Source organism: Protopterus annectens, chromosome 10.part0 (genome assembly GCF_019279795.1).
Source record: "Protopterus annectens isolate FY-2018-M chromosome 10.part0, PAN1.0, whole genome shotgun sequence".
Lineage (NCBI taxonomy): Eukaryota > Metazoa > Chordata > Ceratodontiformes > Protopteridae > Protopterus > Protopterus annectens.
Window position 1 is genome coordinate 1,777,761,561 of NC_056744.1, and position 27,975 is coordinate 1,777,789,535.

The window sequence follows — 27,975 nt, forward strand, 5'->3', positions numbered from 1 at the left end:
TCATGTTTGTTGGATTACCCTTGCTACCTATCCTAAGCCTCCTACCTTCCTCTTACTTCCCTTAATGCATTCCGCTTCTTCATACATAAAATGGTCACATGACTCCCACCCTCCAAATTCCCTATTTCATAACTCCATTCTGCTCCTTCATTAATTCCTTCATAGGATCATAGGAAGTTACTAGGCTATTGGCCTTGAGGCCCTTATAAGTCTAGCCAAAAGTTTAGCCCATGTTTAGACAAGTCAAGCACCCAATTCCCCTGTCCAGCAAGGACACAGATGGAATCCCAGGGGTGTATTTTCTGTTTCCCATCCAGCTTTCCAGGTTGCGCTTAAAAAGGGGTAAAGAGGTACTCTGCTTGATGTGGAGAAGGAGTCTGTCTATTTCACAGATGGAGGAGTCTCTGGGACACAAATCTGCCCCTCCAACAAGTTCTGCTGATGTCACAGACCAGGTTGAGGCCATGTGTGTGGGTTACTTGAGTGGAGCTTGAATTGCAGATATGCAGCAGTCCCATCTTGGCGTGGTCTGTGATTGCCTTGTATGCCAGACAGAGGTCACCACTGAAGAGTCTATGAAAATGAGTAGATGGACAGGGTTTTTAGCTTATCTGTGTAGGGTAGCTGTTTAAGGCCCTGGATTCTCCTGGTGAGGAACCTGTGTTGTCTCTCCAGCTGCTGCATGTACTTTGTGAGGTACATGCTGAAAGGGGCAGTGTACTCAATGATGGGCCTTATAAGGGAAGAATACAGGGATGTTATGACCTCCTTGCCTCTGGATGAGATACCCTTATTGAATCATTCCCATCTTGTCCTAATGACAGTTGCATGGAGTGTTTTAATTTTTTTTGCATGAAAGAATTTGTACATGCAGGAAGGGAGCTTTCATTCCCCTTGTTTATATTCCCTTTCCAAGTCCCTAATATGCTGTTTCAGTTGCATTATGCTGTGTATAATTTCCTTTTTTCTGTTTTTACCTATGCCGGTAACTGCATCCCTAAGACGACACTTAAGCGATGACCATTTGGCACCTATTATTGCTGCTTTCCTGTTGTTTTCCTATTCTTTTAGCGTAATAACCCCCTATAAATAAAGGGTCAAACCTTTGCATTATGCCTGGGTATCCCTTGGTGATGATCTAATGACAAGTGTTCAGCAGTACTAAGGTCTGAATAGGCAGCATGCACTGAGACGTCACCCTGATTGTGGGAAATAAAGGTGGCTGTAATTAGGAAATAATTTGCAGTGCTGCTATTAGGAAGAGTCTCCTGGACCCTATGCCTTGCAGCTGCCTATCAACCTAAGCAAAGTTACAGAGATAGCCAGAAAGTTTTAACATAAAATAAAAGTCTAAGAAAATCAAAGCTCTACTAATGTTACTGAATGTTTTACCTTCTGATTGCTTCCTCCTTTTCACCACTTTCCCAAAAAGAAAAAAGATCAGCACACAAACTTTAAGCCCTTTAAAGATGCCACATGCCATATTCTTCTTGCTGCTAACATGCATGCAGGATCGCTAAGAATGCTATTGAGGTGTGTACATGATCAGTGAGTACTACTGTGCATGCAGGATCATGCAGAACACTACTGAGGTGTGTGCATGATCAGTGAGTACTACTGTGCATGCAGGATTACTACTGTGCATGCAGGATCATGCAGATCACTATTGAGACTTGTGCATGATCAGTGAGTGCTACTGTCCATGCAGGATTATGCAGAACACTACTGAGGTGTGTGCATGATCAGTGAGTACTACTGTGTATGCAGGATTACACAGAACACTAATGAGGTATGTGCACTATCAGTGAGCACTAATGTGCATGCAGGATCACACAGAACACTACTGATGTGCGTGCTCGATCAGGGAGTACTAATGTGCATGCAGGATTACACAGAACACTAGTGAGGTGTGTGCATGATCAGTGAGTACTACTGTACATGCGGGATCACACAGAACATTACTAAGGCATGTGCTTGATCAGTGAGTACTACTGTGCATGCAGGATCATGCATAACATTACTAAGGCATGTGCTTGATCAGTGAGCACTACTGCACATGCAGGATCACAAAGAACACTATTGAGGCATGTGCACAATCAGTGAGTACTAATGTACATGCAGGATCACACAGAACACTATTGAAGTGTGTGCACAATCAGGGACTACTAATGTGCATGCAGGATCACACAGAACACTACTGAGGTGCATGCATGATCAGTGAGTACTACTGTGCATGCAGGATTGTGCAGAACACTACTGAGGCATGTGCATCATCAGTGAGTACTACTGTGCATGCAAGATCATGCAGAACACTATTGAGACATCTGCTTGATCAGTGAGTACTACTGTGCAGCAAGGATCATATAGAACACTACTAAGGCATGTGCACAATCAGTGAGTACTACTGTGCATGCAGGATCATGCAGAACACTACTGAGGTGTGTGCATGATCATTGAGTGCTACTGTGCATGCAGGATCATGCAGAACACTACTAAGATGTGTGCATGATCAGTGAGTACTACTGTGCATGCAGGATCATGCAGAACACTATTGAGGCATGTGCATGATCAGTGAGTACTACTGTGCATGCAGGATCATGCAGAACACTATTGAGGCATGTGCATGATCAGTGAGTACTACTGTGCATGCAGGATCATTCAGAACACTATTGAGGCATGTGCATGATCAGTGAGTACTACTGTGCATGCAGGATCATGCAGAACACTATTGAGGCATGTGCATGATCAGTGAGTACTACTGTGCATGCTGGATCACACAGAATACTACTGAGGTACATGCATGATCACTGAGTACTACAGGTGCTCAGACTTGCCTCTGGCTGCTACCCACTTTTCCTGCAGTCCCAGTTGTAGCCACAACAGACATATTTAATGATGTGTTCACATACCATTGCCTAGCTACATTCATTGCTGATCAGCATTAGGGATCATTGTGCACACACAGGCAGGATGTGATTGTGTTTGCACTTCTGTGTTATTCTGCATGAAATTTCATACAGTCTGCCTTAAAATGTGGTTTCCACAGAAATGTTTTCTGAAATTCAATATCACAATGATTTCTAAATAACTGCAGATAAGTTGCTGGACATGAAAGGCATAACATTCTGGCAAAATGATGTTAAAAATACATATGACAAAAATTTCATTTAAATATATTTCTATTCAGTGTATTATCATGGATGTTTATCCATATATAGAAAATGCAACATATCGAATAGCAACGGATTAAACACAACTAGTTGATTAGTATCCTAACAGAAACAACAAGAAAAGTAAAACTTTTCTTTTTGCAGGGGGGGGGGGGAGTCCCCCTGTAACCTCTACACCACAACAACTCCAAGATCACACTACAGTAGGAAAAGAGCAAATTTTCCAGTCCCCACTGTAAAGATGGGAAAAACGCTGGTACATTCGATATGCTGATTTTTGATCTGCTCTTCTGGCTTTTTTTCTTTTCAGCAATTTAGATTTTCAATCACTTGTAGATTCAAGGATTTTATCTGAACGAAAAGCGCTTCATGCAATAAAGGTCTGTAGCTCACAGCGAAGGTTGCCTGTCGTTCATTTGGTGGAGTTGTTTTATTGTTTTTTCGTGTATTCTCACTTGTAGATACCTCATTGTCACATATGCCTCCATTTTGATTTGTTTTCCCTGTTAAAGAAGGCTGTCTTGTTGACTAATGAACCCCCCACATCTCTTCCTCATATTTACCCCCAAATTCTTCAGCAACATGTGCCTTTTAGCAGGGTGCAGAAATTTGCCATTACTTACTTGGTGGCAGTTTTTTGGTTGTTAAGTACTTTCCATACATTACTGATGGACACCGCATATCTGTAGCCATGTGTGTGTGTGTGTGTGTGTCTTTTTGGTAATGTATTGTATCTGTCTGGGTGACAGTCAGGTAAGGGCATATTGAAGCTTCTACAGTCAATATGCCAGGAACGGTAACTACATTTTACTAAGTTTGTCTTAACTGGAGAATGTTTTACTAAAACGGGATCACTTGTCCTGTCTAGGAAGGGGTTATATATTATATAAAGTGTGTGGGGGGGCAAAACTCCTTGCATGGAGGGTGTGGGAGACTTGTCCCCCCTTTCACCAATGGCCAGTGCCATTTAGTTTCTTGAAGCCTTGTTTTGATGAAATGGGATGTTGATTAAGTTAGCTTCTCTTAAATGTACTATAACCTCCAGGAACTGTGCACTGTGCATATTTTCTATATCAGTGTACTGAAACAGTTATTCTGATGTTTCTTCTTCTGCTTTCATGCTCACCAGGGAATTATTGCTTCCAAACATTCATCTCTTGCAGAAGCAGACATTTGCAAAAAAGAGGGTACACCTGGCCAGATAAATATCTTGTGTGTATGTAAATCCCTAGCATTTCAGTTAGCAGGCTCTGACTGTTAAAGGGAGAGATCATATTTGCCACTATCACACCTGGATCTTCTATTATTTAACACTTATGTAGGGACTCATAGTTCATAGGTTAGTACTAGGCTGGCTGCCCTTTCAGGCCCAGTTAGTTTCCCCATGTGAGAATCAAGCCCTGAACCTTATGTCTATAAGGTAAACACCTTAACCATTAGGCTAACCTCCCTCCCTGTGCTGTATGCACATTTTATGGATACATCATAAATGTTACATTATAACAGTTTATAACAGTAGTATGTATTTGCAAATTATAGTTGGAATGTCATTGCGGTAAACAAGATAACTGATGATGGTTTCTGCTCTGCTTGCTGCATTCTTCATGATACCGTCAAAAGGACATTCTAGGCACCAGAGCAACATTCTTTTTGTTTTACTCATGGTCTGTTCCTATCGTTCTAATGATGCTTTAATGTATCTAAATATCAGTTTTGCATATTGTGCAAATTCAGATTTTCATATGTTCCTGGTTTTCTGTTCCAGTCTTGTGGCAGATAGTGAACAGAAAGGGTGTGTGAACTAGCCCACCCATGTGGCTAACAAGTTAACAATAAAATGATGGTTACAGTTCACTGCTTTACTTAGAATATTGTTAAATACACACACATGTCAGAGCCCATAATGAATGAAAAATAATAAAAGAGGAAATAAATAGTACCTGCACCCTCTGTGTTTTTCTGCCGTTTACATACTTTCTTACCCTTTTCTACATGGAATCCTGTTTATTATGTTATCTAACTGTTGGTTAAATTTGCATTAAATATTTGCATATTCATGTAAATTAAAGTAGACTACAGTTTAAAAACATTTTGCAGTAGTACTTCAGTATTAAAGAAATATTTTGTGTTTTTTTTTTTTTCAAACTTATCTGTCTGTCTGTAAAACCCCAGCTCACCACAGATCAAGGTAACTTAGTACTCACAAAAAGAATGAAGGAGGATGTGTGAGACAAGGTTAAAATGTAGCCTTTCATCTTAACGAGGAAGTGACTACAAACATTCTTTTGTATAGCTAAAGGGCTGACATGGCAAGAATGATTTAATGCTGAAAATGATTTCAGTTTAATTATGTGAGAAGTTTCAACGATTCAGCTTCTAGGAAGTTGAATCCATTCATGGCAGTTGAAAATGGCAGCATTATATATGCTTCAGGGACACAATGCAGCCCCCCCACTCAATCTCTCTCTCTCTCTCACACACACACACACACACACACACACACACACACACACACACACACACACACACACTCAATCTCTGTCCCTCCTACACACACACACACACACACACACACACACACACACACACACACACACACACACACACACACACACTCAATCTCTCTCTCTGTCACACACACACACACACACACACACACACACACACACACACACACACACACACACACACACACACAATCTCTCTCACACACACACACAATCTCTCACACACACACACACACACACACACACACACACACACACACACACACACACACACACACACACACACACACACACACACACACACACACACACACACACACCGATAAATAAACCAGTTCCTATTCAAACAGAAACAAATAAAGCTATCTTAGTAAAATCTCAGCAGACTGAACATGCATAAATCCTTTCTGTAGTATGCATAATCTTTTCTTTACATTTGCTTTGGCCAGCTACTGCTGAGTATATATCCCTCATCCATCGACATCCATCCAAAACCACTTTTCCCATTTTTGCACATGGGGTTGGGGGTGTCACTTCAACAGTGACAATCATTTATAGCCAAGGTTCACACTGATGGATGACTAGCCCTGCCACAGGACTATATATCCTTCAGAAATCTTTCTGTCTCAGTGCCAACCCAACACATTTCAAAGATACTCCAGTTGTGTCCCTTCATTGGATGAGCCTAAAACCTTGAAATAGGAAAATCTTTAAGTCACTGGGCAATGGGAAACCCTGTGACCAGAGATGGAAGCAAAGATGCTAGGACAATTACAGTGTGTTTAGCTGGGAGTCTTTTTCCACTGCCCTCTGCTGACCATCTCCTCTTCTTCTCCAATAACTCCACTCCCAGGGGTTCAGGTTGGGGTAAGCAGGGACACAGTTCCAGTCTCATACAACAGGCAGGAGATATGAGACCTCAGTGATATACCTATCTTGGGGGGGGGGGGGTCACACACCCTCACAAATTGTGCAGTGGGACACTATGATGTCACACTCCATCTCTACAGTAGTACATCCTCTCCTCTGTCCCCCCACCCCCTTTGTACCTGTTGTGCAGTCTGTGTTTTCAGATGTGCACCTGCATCATGGCAGCAACACCCCTCCCTGTCCTGTGATCTCTACCCCCCCCCAGACAGAGGTGTGTGGACACAGTTCTTTTGTTCCACTCTGTACTCTCATTGCCTTCTCCAGTGCTGGGGTCATAGGTCATAGGTTCATAAGTGTATTATAGGGCCGTTATAAGCCTAGCTGTTCAACTCAAATGTGACCCACAAATTTGATTTATGTAGGGAGTGATTAACTGACTGTCTCTGTCCATCAAAGACATAGGCACCAGACTAGGGGTGAATTTCTGATTACCTATACATTCGTCCAAGTTGTGCTTAAATAGGGATAAAAAGGGTAGATCATGCCTGCTCAACTTGGTCAACTTCTTTGAGTTAGTCACCAGAGATGTGGATGAAGGCAAGGTAGTTCATACAGTCTGCCTTGAACTGGCCATTCCCCACGTAGGAATCATAGACAAACTCACTAAGCTAGGAATCAACCCCTGTATCACTGGGTGGGTTACAAACTGGCTCACAGGTAGAACCCACAGTGTGAAAGTAGCTGACTCCAAGTCCGACTGCTGACCAGTCATGAGTGGAGTCCCACAGGGTTCGGTCCTGGGTCCTCTCCTGTTTGGTATCTACTTCTCTGAAGTCCAGGCCAGCATGAGGGGACTCTGGCTGACAAAGTTCGTAGACGATTGCAAATTATTAACTCCCTAAGTGATGTTGACATCCTACAGAAAGGCCTCACTGAGACCAAAGACTGGTGTAAGAACCATGGCCTTAAGCTCAGTGCCAAAACATGTGTCATCATCCCCTTTGGGAAAAACCTGGTTCCCATGAATTACCACATTGATGGTAGTCCACTGAACACAGAAGGCATTATAAGAGATCTGGGAACACAGGTTGACAGCAACCTCTCTTTTGACCACCACATTGCCACTGTGGTCAGAAAGTCCTTATATGTGGCACATCTCATTACTGCATCTAGGAAGAAAGAGGTCATTGTCTCCCTCTACTCTTCCCTCATTAGGCTAGTCATCGAGTACAATGCCCCATTTGGCATGTACCTCACTAGACACCTGCAACAACTGGAGAGGCCACAAAAGTACCTCACAAAGAGGATCCTAGGCCTTAAACATTTGTTCTATATGGACAAACTCAAAAAACTACAACTATTCTCTGTCTCATATCGCCTACTTAGAGGCGATCTCTGCTTGACTTATAAAGTCATGTCTGACCCAGCTCTGTTAGAATAGCTACATATAAAGAAATCCCAGTCCCTCCGCACCACACACTCCCGAGACCTCAACCTCATTACCACAATCAACAGAACATGCTGGAGGGACAGGTTCATAACCCAGAGACTGCCCATGCTATGGAATAGACTTCCCATACATGTCAAGCAGAGCACCATTATAGGTTCATAGGTTCATAGGTTCATACTAGGCTATCTGCCCGAGGGCATTTACAAGCCTAGCCCAAAGTTTCCCCTTTAGTATGGGGAACTATACCCATTATTTTGCTGTGCCTCTGTCGAGCAGTGACACTGAGGTAATCCCTGGGGTATATCTGCGATCTCCCATCCATTGGTCAAGATTTCTCTTGAACAAGGCCAGCGAGGTGCTCTGCCTCACATATACCGGGATTTTATTCCACAGCATAGGGAGTCTTTGGGTGATGAATCTATCCCTCCAGCACGTCCTATTAATAGCCGTGTCGAGGTTTAAGTCTCCCGCCCTTGTGGCTCTGACGGATCTAGATTTTTTGAGGTGAAGCATATTCATCAAATCTGGGTTTGACATGGCCTTGTATGTTAGGCAAAGGTCACCTCTGAGCAGCGGTGGCGACTGAATAGAGCTGGAGTTCTTTCAGTCGGGCAGCATAGGACAGATGTTTGAGATCCTTTATCGTTTTGGTGAGGAACTTTGTGGCCTCTCCAGCTGCTGCAAGTGTCGGGTCAGATACATTCCGAATGGGGCATTGTACTCAATCATTGGTCTGATGAGTGATGAGTATAGGGAGACTATGACCTCCCTTGATCTAGATGAGAATCCCTTCATGATAAGGTGGGCAATGTAGAAGGTCTTCCTAACTACTTTAGCTACATGGGTGTCGAATGACAGACTACTATCAACCTGGGTCCCCAGGTCCCTGATAACTTCTTCTGTGCTCAGTGGATTGCCACCTATTTGGTAGCTGGGGTAACCTTGTTTTTCCTGAAGGGTATGACTATGCATTTTTTGGCATTTAACTTTAGGCCATAGCTCTGGCACCAGTTATCCGTTTCTGTGAGACCCTTCTGAAGGATATCTGTGTCAGATGTGTTTTCTACTATGGCGCCCAGTTTGCAGTCATCTGCAAACTTTGTCAGCCATAACCCTCCTGTGTTTGCTTGTACTGGAAAAGTAGATGCCAAACAAGAGTGGGCCCAGGACTGAGCCCTGTGGTACACCACTTGTGACAGGCTTTGAGTCTGACATGGCGCCAGCAACTCTGACCCTGTGGGTTCTGTCACTCAGCCAGTTTGCAACCCATCTTGTGATGTATGGGTTAACATTTAAGCTGATGAGTTTTCAATGATACCAGTGGGGCCTTCGCCAGATCGAGGTAGGCTGTATGGACTGCCTTTCCTCATCAATGGCTTTGGTGACTGTTTCAAAAAGTCAACCAAGTTTAGAAGGCATGATCTGCCTTTGACAAAGCCAAACTGGGATGGATCCAAAGTCTGCAAATTCCTATGTCTTTATTTATGAGGTCCATTATGATCCTCTCCATGGCTTTGCAGATAAGGCTTGTCAAGCTAATGGGCGGTAATTTCCAGGGTCGGTGGAGGCACCGCCTTTGTGAATTGGGACCACAGTTGCAGTATCCAGAGGTAAGACTATGATTAAACAGCTGTCCTAGCTGTGGGTTTAATTCCTCGTTGAGTTCGTGGAGCACACAGCTGGGGACACCATCAGGTCCCATGGATGCTGTGCTTTGGAGAGAGCAGTTCCCACCTGGGCGTTGGAGATGTTTGGGGGCTGCAATCGCTTGGTATAGATATCTCTCCTTTTGGGGATGGGGAGAAGTTTGCACTGAACCTGTCAGCCAGTATGTTGGCAATGTCTGTAGGATCAGTAATCTTCACATCATTTTGAACTAGTTCTGAGCATATCTGGGAGTTTCCTCCCAGGTTTCTAACATAGCTAAAGAAGGCCTTATGATTGTCTTTTGAGTCTTTAGCTATTTTTCTCTCAAAATTTGCTTTGGATGATTTTATGAGAGCTCTTAGTTTTTACTTATAGTGATCAAGGGTGTCTTACCTTTTAAGGATTTTGCTCTATCTTGTAGTAGCTTCCTCCTTTTGTTGTAGAGTTTGTTTATGGCTGGGGTCCACCAGACTGGACGTTTGCCTTTGGTACAAAGAGTCTTTGTTTTGCTTGGGATTGCCTTATCCATGCAGTCCTGCAGGTGCTGGTAGAAGGCATTTGTAAGTGATTCAGCGGCTTGAGTACTGTTTTCCACCGGCTTGGGGGCCTTAAAGGAGACCACACTAGTCTTTAGAAGTGTGAAGTCGGCTTTCGAGAAGTTCTTTCCTGTGGTCTTTTTTATTTCAGGTGGGGGTGGCCCTCTTCAAGAGAAATCTTGATGAGTGGATGGGAAATAGAAAATTCACCCCAGGGATCACTCCAGTGACTCTACTCGACAGAGACACTGGGAACTAATGTTGGGTGGCACGATGCCAGGGTAATCCTATGGGCTAGGCTTGTAAAGGCTCTCGGGCCATTAGCCTAGTACACACCTATGAACCTATAAGAAGAACTCTGCTTCACATGGATGGGGAGCCTGTTCCAGAGAATGGAAATTCTCTGAGAAACATGTCTGTCTCTCCTACATGTCCTATTAATGTCACAAGCAAAATATAGGTCTTTTGCATTAGTCATTCTGATGTTAAATGAACCCCATTTGCTTGGGTACCTCATAGCTCTCAATAGTACAGATTTTTACAGAATATCCAGATTTTTGCCTCATACTTTTGGTCTGTTCCTCATAAAATTTGTGTTTTTTATGCAAATCCCTGAAGACTGAAGTTATATAAGAGCAATATTTAAAAATTGCCCCCATTATTTTAGGCTTTGTCCAGATTTCTTGTGCTAAGAGGTTGAGCGGTATGCCTGAGTTATAGGTAGAGTTCCTACTAATGATCTCTTTTTTCCACTGAAGATCTTCCATCCACTGAAGTGCTGAGCTAATGTCATTGTGTGACCATGCAGTGATGCTGTAAGGCAAATGCTGCCTTCAGTGTGGGGACCTCCCTTATCTGCCAGCCTGTCTACAATACAGCACCCGATCACTGCAGCATGTCTCAGAATCATCACTGCAGCATGTTTCAGAATCATCGCTGCAGCATGTCTCAGAATCATCACTGCAGCATGTCACAGAATCATAACTGCAGCATGTCTCAGAATCATCACTGCGGCATGTCTCAGAATCATCACTGCAGCATGTCTCAGAATCATCGCTGCAGCATGTCTCAGAATCATCACTGCAGCATATCTCAGAATCACCAGCAATGCTTATGCTACTGTCTTTGTGTCCCCAGCATGTCTCCTCACTCTCCCTCCTTTCAGGGAAATGGTGAGCAGATGATGCCCTTGCCATTTCTCTTTGGCTTCTCAAGTGCTCAGGGTGGTAACTGAACCTGAGTCATCTGGGTCAGAGTCTGAGCTTCACCTCTTTGTGTGGTAGAATCTCTGCCATTTATTGATCAGGGCAGATCACTGATCCAAGCGACCATTTGCAGGCTTAGCCTGGGATTTACAACCAAGCTAGAAAGTAATACAAATTAAACAAAATAATAATATTCATATAATAAGTCAGGCAATTAATTATCTGTGGGGTGGTGGCAATAGGTAAGCAACTCTATACTTACCATTTACTCTACAACTGTGTCAGGTTTAATATATGTGTAGCATTTACAATAAAAAGTCAGAGAGTCTTTACGGGTGTAATACAGAGGGATGGGAGGAGTGCCTAATGGAGTCATCAGGCTGGAAAATAAACACAAGGACTGGAGCCAGAGACTCTGTTTAGTGAATATCTGGAGTATAATATAATATAAGGACCACTCAAAATGATGTGAAGCTCTAATGTGGGAGACGTAGTGTCTCAGATGGGGTGTTTAGAGTCTAAGCGTAAAAGCTGGGAATGCCATGAAATGAATGGAATTCTGATTCGAGTAGGATGTATGCATAGATGGGTAAAAGGAATGCCTGAATGTGGTCAGTTATGGATGGTGAGACTAAGTAAAGCTATGCTACTGTGGACCAGAATAGCAGTATGTGTGTGTGTGGGGGACAGATGTTAGCTTATACAATCTTAGTGAACAAGCATTACTACCCAGGTCACGTATGACCATAAGCTAATCACCCTTAATATCCACATCCCACCCCCACCCCCAGGAAGGAAACCTCCATAAAAAACTTCTCCAAAGCCAACTTCATGCTACTCAAGTCAGAAGTGACAAAGTTCATGACACCCATGCAGATGGGAACTGAAAGTTCAACTGCTGAATCCTACACTAAGGCACTGTACGAGCACATCCTCTCATGCATGAATCGTGCCATCCCATATAGAACCAAGATGCTCTCATCCAAAAAAAGGAAGCCAATCTGGTGGTCCCCTGCCATAAACAAACTTTACAAGAAAAGGAAGAAACTGTTGCAGAAAAGAGGAAAATCCCAGGATGCAAAAAACTCCCTTACCAGCCTCAGTAAGAAACTGAGATCCCTCATAAAATCCTCCAAAGCTAGTTACGAAAATAAAATTGCCAGAGATTCCAAAGACAACCACAAGGCATTCTATAATTATGTCAAGAATCTAAATGGCAATGCTCAGATCTGCTCTGAGCTAAAACTGAATGGCATTAAATATACTGATCCCAAGGATATTGCCAATATCCTGGCAGATCGATTCAATGACAACTTCACCCCCCTCTCACCCCCTAAATGGCCCATCTCAATACCGGAAGATTGCCAAATTCTGGTAATAATGGCCACACAGGTAAAAAACACACTCTCAAGAGCTAATAATACAGCATCCATGGGACCAGATGACACCCCGAGCTGTGTACTACATGAACTACAATATGAACTGGCACCTCACCTAAGTGTCATGTTTAATCATAGACTCACCTCAGGTTTCATGCCCACTGAGTGGCACAGAGCTACAGTTATCCCACTCCACAAGGGGGGGATCCACCTTGGATCTCAGAAACTACCGTCCTATCAATCTGACAAGCCTTATCTGCAAGGCCATGGAGCATATTATCATGGAACTTATAAACAAAGACATTGGCAACCTTCAAACACTGGACCCCACCCAGTTTGGGTTCGTGAAGGCCGATCTTGTCTCCTGAACCTGATTGACTTCTTCAAATCAGTCTCCAGAGCCTTGGACAAGGGTAAGGTGGTCCACACAGCCTATCTAGACCTTGCCAAGGCCTTTGAAACCACCCCCCACTCTGGAATCATAGATAAACTTACTAAGCTGGGCATTAATCCATACGTCACCCAATGGGTTGCTAACTGGCTTACTGATAGAACCCACACTGTAAAAGTAGCCAACTCCAAATCCAGCTCCAGACAAGTGACAAGTGGAGTACCTCAGGGTTCAGTCCTGGGACCGCTCTTGTTTGGCATCTACTTCTCTGAAGTACAGGCCAACACTAAGGGACTCTGGCTAACAAAGTTCGCAGATGACTGCAAACTGGGAGCCATTATTGAATCCCCAAATGATGTGGATACTCTACAAAAGGGCCTTACAGAAACAGATGCTTGGTACCAGAGCCATGGGCTCAAGCTCAATGCCAAGAAATGTGTGGTTATCCCCTTTGGGAAAAAAACATGTATCCGTGAATTACCATATAGGTGGCAGTACACTAAACACCAAAAGTGTGATAAGAGACTTAGGGACACAGGTGGACAGTGGTCTCACCTTCGATAACCACATCACCACAGCAGTCAGGAAATCCTTCTATGTGGCACACCTCATCACTAAGGGCTTTTCATCCAGAAAAAAGGAGGTCATTGTCCCACTGTATTCATCCCTCATTAGACCCATTATAGAATACAACGCCCCGTTTGGTATGTACCTCTCAAGACATCTGCAACAACTGGAAAGGCCGCAGAAGTACCTCACTAAAAGAATCACAGGCCTAAAGCAGATGCCCTACGCTGACCGCCTTAAAAAAAATCCAGCTATACTCTGTCACATATCGTCTATTCAGAGGCGATCTTTGCTTAACATACAAGGCCATGTCAAACCAAGAACTGTTGGACATGCTACACTTAAAGAAATCCCAATCCCTCAGAGCCACACGCTCCAGGGATCTAAACTTTGTCATCACAATGAACAAAACATGCTGGAGGGATAGGTTCCTGACCCAGAGACTCCCCAGACTCTGGAATAGACTGCCCATACATGTCAAGCAGAGTGCCTCTTTGGCCCTCTTCAAAAGGAACCATGATGTTTGGATGGGAGAAAGGAAATTCACCCCAGGGATCACGTCAGTCGCCCTGCTAGACAGGGGTCCAGGGAAGTAAATAGTGTGGGAAGAAATAGACAGGGAATTGTTATGGCTAGGCTTGTATAGGCCCTAGGGCCAATAGCCTAGTACCAACCTATGAACCTATGAACCCTGCCTATCGAAGTAAGGACTGTGAGCACAAAAGATTATCAATGCCAGACTGTATTTATTTTAATAAAGTAAGTAACTAAAAGGCACTGAGAAATATACTTTCTGAGAAAATTAGCATGTGAAGAATTTATCAATTAATATTTTAAATTTCATTTCATCATCAACAACCCCCCTTTTCCCATTTTCTGCATGAGGTCGGGGTATCATGTTAACTGTTGCCGTCTCTCTCAATTCAGTGCCACACTCCTGCCTTCTTTGACACTCATGAGTGATTATCATAGATCTTCTCTCACATAATCTATCTACCTCTTTCCTTGATGCCCTTGTTTCCTCTTTACTTTCTTCCTGCCTATCCCAAATTTTCTTTGCCAGATTCTCTTTTGCTTTTCTGCACATGTGACTGCACCACCATCATTTTCTACAACTGGATCTACTTTGGGTCTGCTCTCATGTCCTCATTTCTTTTTCTGTCCCACAGTGTACCTCTTGCCACCCCATCTCAGGCACTTCATTTCCATCACCTCTAGCTTCCTCATCTGCTCTGCCTTTACTGCCCAGGTTTCTGTACCACACAGTAATAGTACTGGTCACATCACTGTCTTGTACACCTTACTTTTCAGCTTCTTTGGAATTCTTCTGTCATACACTAAACCTGAGACTCTATTCCGGTTGCTGCAGCCCCTCTGATACTAGCTTTCAAGGCTTCATTCAGACTTCCCTTCTCCTCAACCACCCTTCCAGATACTTGAAGCTGTTAACCTCTTCCACTAACTTTATTTCCGTCACAGTTCTCAGCTTTTTCTCATTTCCCCAATATGCTGCCATTACCACTGCCTTATCTGTACTTAGTTCATCCCATGTCCCTTCAGATTTGCATTCTATTCCCCTCTCCTTTGCCGAAGTTCTTGCTCAGAGTCTGCCTGTACTGCCACATCATCTGCATACAGCAACTTTGCTGATCTGTCCCCGCTGACCTGTTTGCTAATGTAGTCCATCATCAGTATGAACAGCGTGGGCTCAGAGCTGAACCCTGGTGCGTAGGGAACCCCTGTGTGAGACTGAACAGTTTGTACTTGAGTTACTGGGTCCATGTTCATAGCCTGCACTAATTCTACCAATGTTTCTGAGACTACTAGCCACCGCAGTAATGCCTAAATAGGATTTCAAGGGACCTTGTCATATGCTTTCTCCAAGTCTAGGAAAGCTTAGTTGGATTCTTTCCTCATGTCTAGCTTCTGCTCAACTGTCTGTCACACAGCAAACATCAGGTCAGTTGTGCTGCTTTCTGATCTAAATCTGAAATGCTCATCTCCCATCTTACTTTATACTACTGTGTGTATCCATTTATCAGTCACTCTTTCCAGAACTTTCATGCAATGTGACAGGAGTGTGATACTCCCTGTTGTTGTTGTGCACTGGCATGAGTATGCTTATTCTCCATTCATCTGTAAATTTCCTTTATGTTTGTTAATTGTGGTAGCCACAACCCAGGCTAAAGGCAGACAGATTTAAACATTTAACCCCTTACAGTTATTTAAATGTAGAATTGTACACCTGTTCTGTGCAAACAGTAGTTGCACATTTAAAGCAACATGGCTAGAGTTACTTACTACTTTTAGGATCAACTTGGTACACTTACTTTTTTAGACTCCATTAATTTTCTCTGAAGAAATGATAAGTATGATAAAAAATTAGGTTTTTAGTTCTCTATTAAATGCAGAGTGTCTGCTAAGTACCCAATAGGTGTTATGCATAAACTATGCACTGCTTGGGAGCAATATTATTGATTGTAAACATGCCTTGTTAAAATTTAAGTAGAACACATTTATCCTTTTAATTTAATACCCAATATAGCTCACTGCAATAATCTCTGGCTCATAGGTATGAGGCTCCATCCTGACCTTTGGTCACTGTTTGTTTGGAATTTTGTATTTTCTTCCCATCTCTATGTGTTTTGATGTGGGTACTCTTGTTACCCATTGTATGCTGATTGATCAGCTAAACTAACTTAACAGTATATAAATGTATTTATTTTAATTTTATTTACTGAGAAGCTATCACTGGACAGAGGGGGTCTATATCATATGAGCGAATCACACAAATTGCGAACGCTCATAATATCGATCGTACCAGACCTCAAACTTCCTATTGTGGGGGGCTGCACCCCCCCCGCTAAATATATATTCCAACTCCGAGATCGCGCTACAGTAAGGAAAGGGCAAATATCCGATTCTTCACTGTACCACAATCTCAGAAAAAGCACTTTGAGGTCCAGTACATTCGATATTATGAGCGTTCACAATTTGTGTGATTTGCTCATATGATATAGACCAGGATAGAGTACATTTTCAATGGAAGTGTGGGGAGAAAGAGTGGTATTTATAGTCTTGCATTTTTGTGGCAGTCATTCATGAAGACTGCTGCTAAGCCTGTATGCAAATTCACTAATTATGGGTAATTGCTTCTGAATAAGTAAATGTGAAAGTTATTTTTAAAAAATGTCCACTTTCACTAAATGCATAAGTGTGCTGTAGTTAATCCTTAAGTACGTGCAAAGTACTATGTGAAAATGTAAGTGTTCATAGAATTTTGGAAGTTTTCAGGTAGTATGAATGAATGTGGCTATGCACAAGCACTTTTAAAGTATTTCAGACAAGTGTCGGACAGCTATTTTATTAACTTTTAAAAATGTAGTTTTTTATGTTTTCTACTTGGTATCCTTATGTGGACATCCTGAATGATTTCTTAAAAAGAGTAGAAACGCAAATATATGAAAGATTGAAAAAGGGGAGACATGACAAAGAGGGAAACGCAGAAAGAACACATCAAATGAGTTGTGCTGGAGGAGGTGGGAGGGAAGGGACACTATATTTTTGGCAGGGCATCGACCCCCCCCACTTATCAGATATTTTTTATGTAAGGGGGTAGTTTGGGTAAGATGTAGATTAGGGGGTATAAGAGAGAGGATTAGGAAAGGAGGGGGTAAAGAGGAGCTGGTCGCAGGAGGGCACCTTGTGCACAGGACCACAAATGTTTCTACTTTCTGATGGTATTTTATTTATTTATTTATCTCTCTGCCTGTCTATCTGTCTATCTGTCTATCTATCTATCTATCTATCTATCTATCTATCTATCTATCTATCTCTATCCATCCATCCATCCTTTGTTGACTAGGGTTAGTCCCACTAGGATATTAGCCTCTTTTCAGGGGAGGCCTGAGGTGGTATTCATAGTACTAGGGGAAATCTGACCAGGTCATTGGCGAACCTCCCCTACTCTTTTTGATAGGTACACTGACATCTTTTATGTTCACCAGAGCTACCTCAGATGGGACCTCGTTTTAATGTCTCATCTGAAGGATGGCACACTCAGGAGTGTAGCATTCCCCACCATGCTGCACTACAGATCTAGCAGTCGATCTGCCTGGTGTGGGAATAAAACCCACAGCCATTTGTACCAAAGGCAAGTGTGCTGTCTGTTGTGCCACTGACTCTGTAAAGGAGGCCAGTGTGCCTAAAAGACTGGTACCACCATCCCAACCCTGTGAAGACATCCCTGGATGGGTAGAGGGTGAACATTCCTTGACCTGGGAAGAATGTGGTTGGGCTACTCATAGGAATTCTGGATCTACAGAAAAATGAACAAACTTAAGAGAGAAAAGGAAAAAAAGAAGTAAGGCATAATTTCAATAAGAAAAAGAGAAAGGGAGTCTAGAGAGACAAGAAATGGAGGCAATAAATTGACATAATGTAATACATCAGTGCAATCTTTATTAACAGTGATTTCTTATTTTATTAAATCTTTACTCAGAAAAAATATTCTGGGAAATGGTACTAGAAACATGTGAACAATCAGTCTAATGATATCAAGTGCTGGTGATTTTTACATTTGCACTCTACTGATGCAAGCTTGAGATAGCATAAGAAATTGAAACACATTTGACGTTTCTGTCTGATATGGTTTGTGCTGCAGTTTTGTCCTGAAAAGCACATTACTTCTTTTATTATTCTTGCATATGACTCACCTCTGGATTTATACTTCCAAAATAAAAAAACAAAATATACAATCAGGTATTATTCAATGCATTTATTTTGGAATGCCAGTTTTTTTCCAGAATCATGTTTGCTTAGTCATGAGCATCCTTGGTCAATTGTTTCAGGTCTCTTTCATCGTGTGGCTTGCTGTATAAGACCTCACATTTGGCTGCATACAGAAGATATTGAGGATGGTTGCTTACCTAACATAGATGTGTGTTCAATTTTTTTTACGATTGCATTTATTAATCAGCAAAATACCAAATGTATTCTTGTGCTTGCATTTGCACTGAATCTGTGTGCTTATTTAAGCATGCATTTGTTCTGAATCTGTCTTCCTTATATGCTTACATTTACTAACCATCAAAGCAGCAAAACACAGATTATCATAAAGTATTTCTACTGAATCCATCTGTAATACTTATCTACTGCAAGTTGAACTACAAAGAATTCTCAACTTCCTTCAGATTGTTACATTTGATATTTGTGCACAGCATGTCTCATTGAAGGGAAGGTACTTTCTTTAATCTTTGCAAATATTTACATTGAATCCTGGTTTTCACTATGCCTTGGACACTTTACCAGCATTTTTAAGTCAGTCTGATCAGTTAAAGTTGCTGTGCTCTACACCCTTTTAAATTCTGAAAGTAAGGCATTGAGGAGTGCATTTCTCATTAACCACTGTGCTGGTCATTCATTTACTTCCTTAACCCCCAAGCCCATTAACCACTGTGCTGGTCATTCATTTACTTCCTTAGCCCCCAAGCCCATTAACCACTGTGCTGGTCATTCATTTACTTCCTTAACCCCCAAGCCCATTAACCACTGTGCTGGTCATTCATTTACTTCCTTAACCCCCAAGCACTCTCTGCCTAGGATCTAATGGCTAACTGAGGTCAGCTGTCTTGCACGTGCAAGTAATATTTTAGAAGAAATTACTATCTTATACAATTATCATATTATGAAATAGCGGGTGGCCCACACAAACCAAACTTTTTTTAAAACTTTTCTGCCTTTAGTGAAAATTATTAAATAACTAATAGTTACAGTATATACAATTATAAGGCAATACAAATATGCTCTTAGCTGTTTGTGTATAAATATACATACACACGTGCGCACACACACACACACACACACACACACACACGCACACACGCACACACACACACACACACACACACACACAAACATCTACTTTAAAATGTTGAATGACCGGAACGTAGACTATCAAATCATTGAGACAACACCGCTGAAACTTCAGAATGCCAAACCTCAGGAACATCACAATTTCACTTTAGGAAACTAACCACTGGGCCACCATGGTGAGCTTTGCTCTGTTCTCGACTGTAGTGTGATCTCAGAATTGGTATATTTAGTTGGGAGTGTATGTAGGTGGTGCAGCCCCTCACATGGGGGCATGGGGGTGAAGCCCCCCATGTTGATGGGTTTAGTTTGCTTTCTTTTAAATTGCTTTTGTTGATGGCCCAGTGGTTAGTTTCCCAGAGAGAAATTGTGATGTTCCGGGAGTTTGTCATTCTGAAGTTTCAGCATTGTTGTCTTGCTGATTTGAAAATTGACGTTCAGGTAAATTGACATTTTAAAGTAGAGCTATATATATATATATATATATATATATATATATATATATATATATACATTTATGTGTGTGTGTGTAAGTGTATATCTATATTTTACACTTTTATACATGTATACTTGCATATAAATTTGTACTCTACACAAAACCTAACTGCACAAAAACATGACATATTTGTATACAGATGCATTTTTGTTTATAGGTATGTTTATGACTACTCATACCTTTGCATTACATATAGATGCATATTTGCACTTACAAACACATTTCTTCTTGCATTTTCCAGCATTTATGCAATAGTTATCTAGCATGATTTTAAAACATATTGTAGGTAAAGTTCAAAAATAAACCATTAAAATACTTACTGTAGAACTCTGGCATTAACTGGGCTACTCCTTCAACCAGCTGGTCAGGCCTGCACCTCTGCAGGTCATCGTGCCTGTGGCAGCACTGGGACCCAGAGCAGATGATTCTCGTCAGGGATGACAGGTGCTCACCCAACTCTTGCCTGATGTTAACAATTTTCCACACAATGTCACATACTGCTTATTCCAGCTTGTTCAGGTATGAGTCCTGCAAGAGGTAGATCATGATTTTGGTCTCCTTATCAGACTAGCTTGGAGCATGGCCTTGGGCATTCACAGGTGATGCTATCTTTCAAAGTTCTAGTACCAAAATGAAGAAAGTAAGTACAGGGTCATAGTGCAAAGGGATGGATAAACACCCTCTGGAGTGTGACATGATTAGAACTAAACTCAACTACCATGTAGGGGTTATCAAAATTATGATGAGTTATTTTCTGTCTATATCTTTGCCTTCTTGGCTGGTGATGCCAACTGGGTATATGTGATTTTGGCATGGCCAAGACAAGCAGCTCATACTGGGAAATAACTATGCTATCATCAAGACAGTGCATCTTCACCAGTTGCCAAATATATAGAAAAGGTGGGATTCCGTATTTTAAAATGGTGCAAATATGTGTCCGCATTTGACTATGAATCACAAACAGGCAGGTGAAGGGGTTAGCATATGAGTTTTACATAATTTCTGATTACTATCCTATTATTACTTGATTTGCTTAAGTTTATCCAAGGCCGTTACACATGAACATATACATCCACTATGAATAGCGCCTTTGCTGCACTTGTGTGTGAACAGCACTGATTGTATTAACGCATTCACATAATGACTATGAATACCGCCATCCTCAATGGTAGTATTAATATCGGTATATTGTACATGTACAGCAGCAGTAGCAGAGGCTTTATAAACAATTGAGATTAGGCAGCTAATGACATCAAAACATTTTGGAATATTCAGTCTGAACAATTACGCATAATAGGTATTTTCATTATTGTACTAATGTACTTGCAATTATTTACATTATACCTAGTGTTTATCATGTACTAGGCTTTGTCATTCAAGGCAGTTATTTATATTATGGAGGGTGACATTAAAAGACTTGAGTTAAAGATAAGAGTTGTAGTGATACTAAGTATTAATTTAATGTATTATTAGCAAAGAGGTAATCATAGTAGAATTACTGTAGATAGGACTGAAGAGGGCAGGGAGTGTAAAAGTTGTTGTTGTTTGTCTTTCGGCTTTTCCTGGTAAGGGGTCGACACAGCGGAACTTCGGTCCGCTAATGATTGGCAGTAGATTTTTACGAAACGCCGAGGTGCCAGCTCGACGTCCAACCTTCAACGAAGGCACACCCATTTACGCACGTATGTCTTTCGAATGCTACCCAACCGCGGGGCGGTGGGAGTGTGAAAGTACTTTTGCTAATTAATGTGGTATGTCGCATGAACGATACCATTTGTTTGTTAAATGCTGTTGTAGTTGTGTTTTAAATCTTTTAAGGTTAAGTTACTTTAGGCTTGGATTTTACATTCTCAGTTAACATTGAACTCGAAGTAATGTTCTTTGGATCTAAAAACCTACTCAAAATTGCCCCCCAGATTAACATGGTCTCAGTAAATGGTACTTGTCTGAAGCAACTCATCCACACTAAGATCTTAGGAGTTACTATTGACCAACAACTCAAGTCTGACATTCATATCAACCATTCCAAAAAATGAATATGACATATAGAATTAAACTCTACCTAATATCATCAAAACAAAAACACCTAGCCCAGTCTCTGTTATTACCTTCCCTACTTTTTGCAGCTTCTATTCTAAGCAACTTCAAAATAGCTTCTCTAAGCAATCTAGGAGTTATCTATAACAAGAAAGCAACATTTGCCACCAGCTCATCCAACCAAATGTACCACTACCAAGGCCTGCAACACTTACTGTGGCTAGAGCTCCACAACTCCCTAATATGCTATCAATTAAAAATAATCCACTACATCCTTTAGTCACCTAGCAAATGTCCAGCTATCAGTAATCTCATCACTAAGTACTTTCCACAGAGACAAGTTAGATTTCATGATGAAAATCAGATCACCATAATTAAATCTAACAACAAGTATGACATTTCCCTTTAGTCAGTTTCTGTAGCTAGACTTTGAAACTGCCCATCCCTAGAACTTGGACAAAAATCAAACATAAACCTCTTCCAGAGCAAATTAAAAAGGCAAGATCTAAAGGTGATTGTCATTGCTCTTGTGACACCAGGGAAAAACTGCCAGTCCAGCTATCTGGAATTTTGTAAATAATTATATGTCACTTGAAAAGATTAATATGATTTATATAGAAATGTGACACTGCCAGCCTAGCTGTCTGGAATTTTGTAAATAATCATATGCCATTTGTGAATAGTAATATGATTCATATGCTTGTCTTACAAATGTAAGAGAGCTATATGTTATGTGTATATTAAGCTACTGGTGCAGAAATGTGTGTTGAACTGTATGTTATGTACTGAGCTTCAAGAATCTGTCCACAGTGTACACTGCTGGAAAAGAACAGAAATGTATATGAACCATATATCTGTGCAAATGCATGTTTTAATAGTAGAAGCTGGAACATGCAGAGTTAACTTGCAAAACCCTAAGAAAATAAGTTGGAATCAAAATGTTTTACGATGGTGTGTTTATCTCTCAATTTCAATGAAAGAGACAGGATGTCTAGAGCTAGAAGTTTCTTTCTATTGTCTTGAAACAGAAATAATTATTAGGTTTAAAATCTAAAGTGTTTTTATTGCTCTGTGACTTTCTAGCAGTTGCACAACTGAGAGATCAGCATTGGTAACACAGAGATGTTAGTGTCTGGTTAGCCTGGGAACTGAAGGCAGGTGACAAAAAGTGATGCAATCCAGGCTAACCCAGCAGTAATAAAGTAAAAAGATGTCCACCAGGCTGAAATAGGGATATTAATTTTCTTTAATAACACAAGAAACAATGAAAAATTGGTAAATGCTTTCACGGCACTTCAGCTTCATCAGACCATAAAAACAACAATCACTCTCATTCATTTAAATAAGACACCTCTGTGTATCAAATAAATGAGGCACAAACACATGACATTATTCAGTAATGTAAGCCCCTCTTCTTCAGAGCTGGCTTTAAAGACACAGCATTATTAAGGCCAGGATAAACAATTGCTTTAAAATCTAAGATCCATCTTAATTCTATATACTCTGTCTCATTGATAATGTCAACCCGTACATTGAAGAAAAGAGTGTTTGAACATATCAATGACATATGTAACAGGAAGCATTCTAATGCATTAGCTAAACACATTTTAGAATTAGGCAATACCCACCACTTTAAAGTCTTGGTTTTACAAAAAGTTAGTAAAGACATCAGAGAGGGTGACATTATCAATGAGACAGAGTATATAGAATTAAGATGGATCTTACATTTTAAGGCAAGTGTTTATCCTGGCCTTAATAATGCTGTGTCTTTAAAGCCAGATCTGAAGAAGAGGGGCTTACATTACTGAATAATGTCATGTGTTTGTGCCTCATTTATTTTATAGGTAGAGGTGTTTTATTTAAATGACTGGGAGTGATTGTTGTTTTTATGGTCTGATGAAGCGGAAGTGCCATAAAAGCGCTTACCAATTTTTTATTGTTTCTGTGTTATTAAAGAAAATTAATATCCCTATTTCAGCCTGGTAGACATCTTTTTACTTTATTATTATCTATTTTGGATTTTGTCTCTGTCCTGATACGCTTTTTTCTATAACCCAGCAGTAATATGTGATATTAATTTAAGAACTCTCTCAGAGAGGGAGAGTGTGCATTTTGTTTCTTGTCTTGGATTTAGAAACATCCACTCATCATCAGCACTACATTTGCCTTGCTCTGTAAGTAGTTTATTTAGGATATAGTATATTTTAGATATAGATAGAAATATAGTAAAGATTAGTTTAAATGTGTTCTGTATTTATTTGAGACTGTCCTGCAATGTTTTAAAATATTTCCTGTGATTCTGAACTCTGTAGTTACTGTGTTATTTGAATATTGTCTTGTTCTTTTATTATTTATTATTAAATATATTTACACCTTTTAATTGAGTGTTTCTCTCTATACATATTTGGTGACACTGTAAAGGCCACTCTTAAATAGGTTCATAGGTTCATACTAGGCTATCTGCCCTAGGGCATTTATAAGCCTAGCCAGAGTGTGTTTGGCTTTCGCCACCCATTTTAAATTAATTTTGCTATGCCCATTTTCGAGGTTAGTATACTGTGCCTCTGTCTAACAGTGACACAGAAGTGATACCTGGGGTAAACCTATGATCTCGCATCCACTCATCAAGATTCCTCTTGAAGAGAGTCAATGAGGGACTCTGCCTAACCTGGACTGGGATTTTGTTCCAGAGTGAAGGGAGCCTCTGGGTTATGAATCTGTCCCTCCAGCATGTCCTACTTATTTCAGTGCTGAGGTTCAAGTCTCTCGAGCACGTAGTTTGATGGGATTTGGATTTTCTGAGGTGCAGCATGTCCATTAATTCTGGGTTGGACATGGCTTTATACGTCAGGCACAGATCGCCTCTGAGCAGGCGGTATGCCACTGAGTAGAGCTGGAGTTTCTTTAACCGGGCAGCATATGGCATCTGTTTGAGCCCTTTGATCCTCTTGGTGAGGTACTTTTGGGGTCTTTCCAGTTGCTGCAGGTGTCTGGTAAGGTACATCCCAAAAGGGGCATTGTACTCAATTATGGGCCTGATGAGGGATGAGTAAAGAGGCACGATGACCTCCCTGATCTAGATGTGAATCCCTTCATGATTAGGTGGGCTATATAAAATGTTTTTCTAACCACTTTAGCCACATGGTTGTCAAATGAGAGGTTGCTATCAACTTGGGTCCCCAGGTCCCTAATTACTTCTTCTGTACTTAATGGATTACCACCTATGTGGTAATTTGTGGGCACTTTGTTTTTGCCAAAGGGGATGACTATACACTTTTTGGTGTTTAGCTTGAGGCCATGGCTCTGGCACCAGTTGTCTGTTTCTATGAGGCCCTTTTGGAGGATGCTTGTGTTGGCTGGAGAGTCGATTATGGTGCCCAGTTTGCAGTCATCTGCGAACTTGGTCAGCCACAGTCCTTCTGTGTTAGCCTGTACCTCTGAGAAATATATACCGAACAAGAGAGGTCCCAGGACTGAGCCTTGTGGGATGCCACTTGTAACTGGTTTGGAGTCTGACATGGCTCCAGCAATTCTAACCATGTGGGTTCTGTCCTTGAGCCAGTTTGCAACCCATCTAGTGACATAGGGGTTTATATTTAAGCTGGTGAGCTTATCTATAATGCCCGAGTGGGGTATTTTATCGAAGGCTTTTGTGAGGTCCAGGTAGGCTGTGTGGACCACCTTCCCCTCATCAATGGCCTTGGTGACTGTTTCAAAGAAATCAACCAGGTTTAAGAGGCAGGATCTGCCCTTAACAAAGCTGAACTGGGTAGGATCCAGTGTCTGTAGGTCCCCAATATCTTTATTTATGAGGTCCATGATGATCTTTTCCATAGCTTTGCAGACCAAGCTAGTCAGGCTTATGGGGCGATAGTTTCCAGGATCCATTGAGGCACCACCTTTGTGGAGAGGGACCACTGTTGCTGAACGCCACTCTTTGGGTACATATCCTGTAGTAAGGCTGAGATTGAACAGTAGTTTTATGTTTGGGTTTAGTTCTTCTTGGAGTTCATGTAGGATGCAGCCCAGGACACTGTCTGGTCCCATTGATGCTGTGTTTTTTGCTTTGGAGAGGGCGGCTCTTACCTGAGCATCTGAGATGTCAGGGGGGCAGCACTCTGCTGGGATAGATATTTGCCCTTTTGGTGGGGAGGGGGGAGAAGTTTGCGCTGAACCTGTCAGCTAGGATTTTGGCAATGTCTGTGGGTTCTGTGTGTGTTTTGTCATTTTGGACTAATTCTGAGCATATCTGGGAATTCCCACCCAGGTTCCTAACATAACTAAAGAAAGCCTTGTGATTATCCTTAGTGTCCTGTGCAATTTTTCTCTCAAAGCTGGCCTTAGATGATTTTATGAGTGCCCGTAGTTTTTTGCTAATACCAATCAGAGGTGCCTTCCCTTTTTGGGATTTTGCTGTCTCATGTAGTAGCTTCCTCCTTCTATTGTATAGTTTGTTTATGGCTGGGGTCCACCAGACAGGATGTCTGCCTTTGGAGGATTGGGTCTTGGTTTTATTTGGGATTGCATGATCCATGCATTCCTGAAGGTGTTCATAGAATGCGTTTATAAAGGATTCTGCGGTCTGGGCCGTATTTTCCACAGGCCCGGGGGCTTTGAAGGATTCCACCTCAGTTTTGAGGAGTGTGAAATTTGCTTTAGAGAAGTTTTTCACTGTGGTTTTCTGGGCAGGGGGTGGGGTTGGGATGTGAATATCCAGTGAGATTAGTTTATGGTCTGATCTTACCAGTGAGGCATACACTTCTGGTCTGGAGCATAGAGTCCCCATGTTGGTGATGATCAGGTCCAGTATGTTTTCCCCTCTTGTGGGAATGATAACAAGTTGTTCCGTAGCATTTGAGTTTATAAATTCTAGGAACCTTTGGGCTATGGTGTTGGAGCTAGAGTAATGCTCCCAGTCTATGTTTGAGTAGTTGAAGTCGTCCAATATAATGGTGTTTGGAGAGACCTTCATATTTTCCAGTGTTCTCAGGAAGGCCGAGTGGGGTTCCTGGGTTTGGGAAGGTTGTCTGTAGCAGGCTATAAACTGGAAGGCAGTTTGACCCACTGTTAGTTGCACATGGATAGTCTCTGATGCTTCCTGCTATGCCACCAACCTGGAGGTGTGGGTATCTTTGACGAATATTGATACTCCCCCTCCTTTTGTGGTTCGGTCCAAGTTTTGGGGCCGAAAAGCATAATATGAGGTATAACCTGGTAGTGCTGGGGTGCTCTCAGGAGCCCTAAACCAGGTTTCTGTTACTGCACAGATATCAATGTTCTCCATGCTAAGGAGAGTTTCGTGTGCGTGCATTTTGAGGTTTTGACTTCTGGCGTTGAGTAGCATTACTCTTAGTTTCTTATCCCTTGTGATACCTATGGAGGTGGGTTTGTCTTTTGAGCCTTGCCTAAAAAAGGCACTATGGGGTTGCAAGAGCCTTTGCCAATATCCGAAAGCCTAGGGGTGACAGGTGCAAGCCGTCCCTAGTGAAGCATCATGGCTTGTCGAACATGTCATCCCAGGCTGACAGGCATTGGATCCCCTTTGAATGACACCAATACTTAAGCCAGTTGTTGAAATTGATCATCTTGTCTTCATATTGTGGCATCATTCTTGGTGAGGGTAAGATGCTACTCAAGGTCAGGGTCATACCGGCCTGGGCTACATGCTCAGAGAGCTCCTCTATGTCTCTTTTCATGTAGTCCAGGGAGGTACGTCTCAGGTCATTCTCACCATATAGCACACCAAATAGCCTTGAAAGTCTTGGTCACACTTACCATTTGGATAATAGTAAAATTACAGAGTAGGATTGGACAGCCTTTGGTAAGGGGCTTATAGTAGCTGTTAAGTA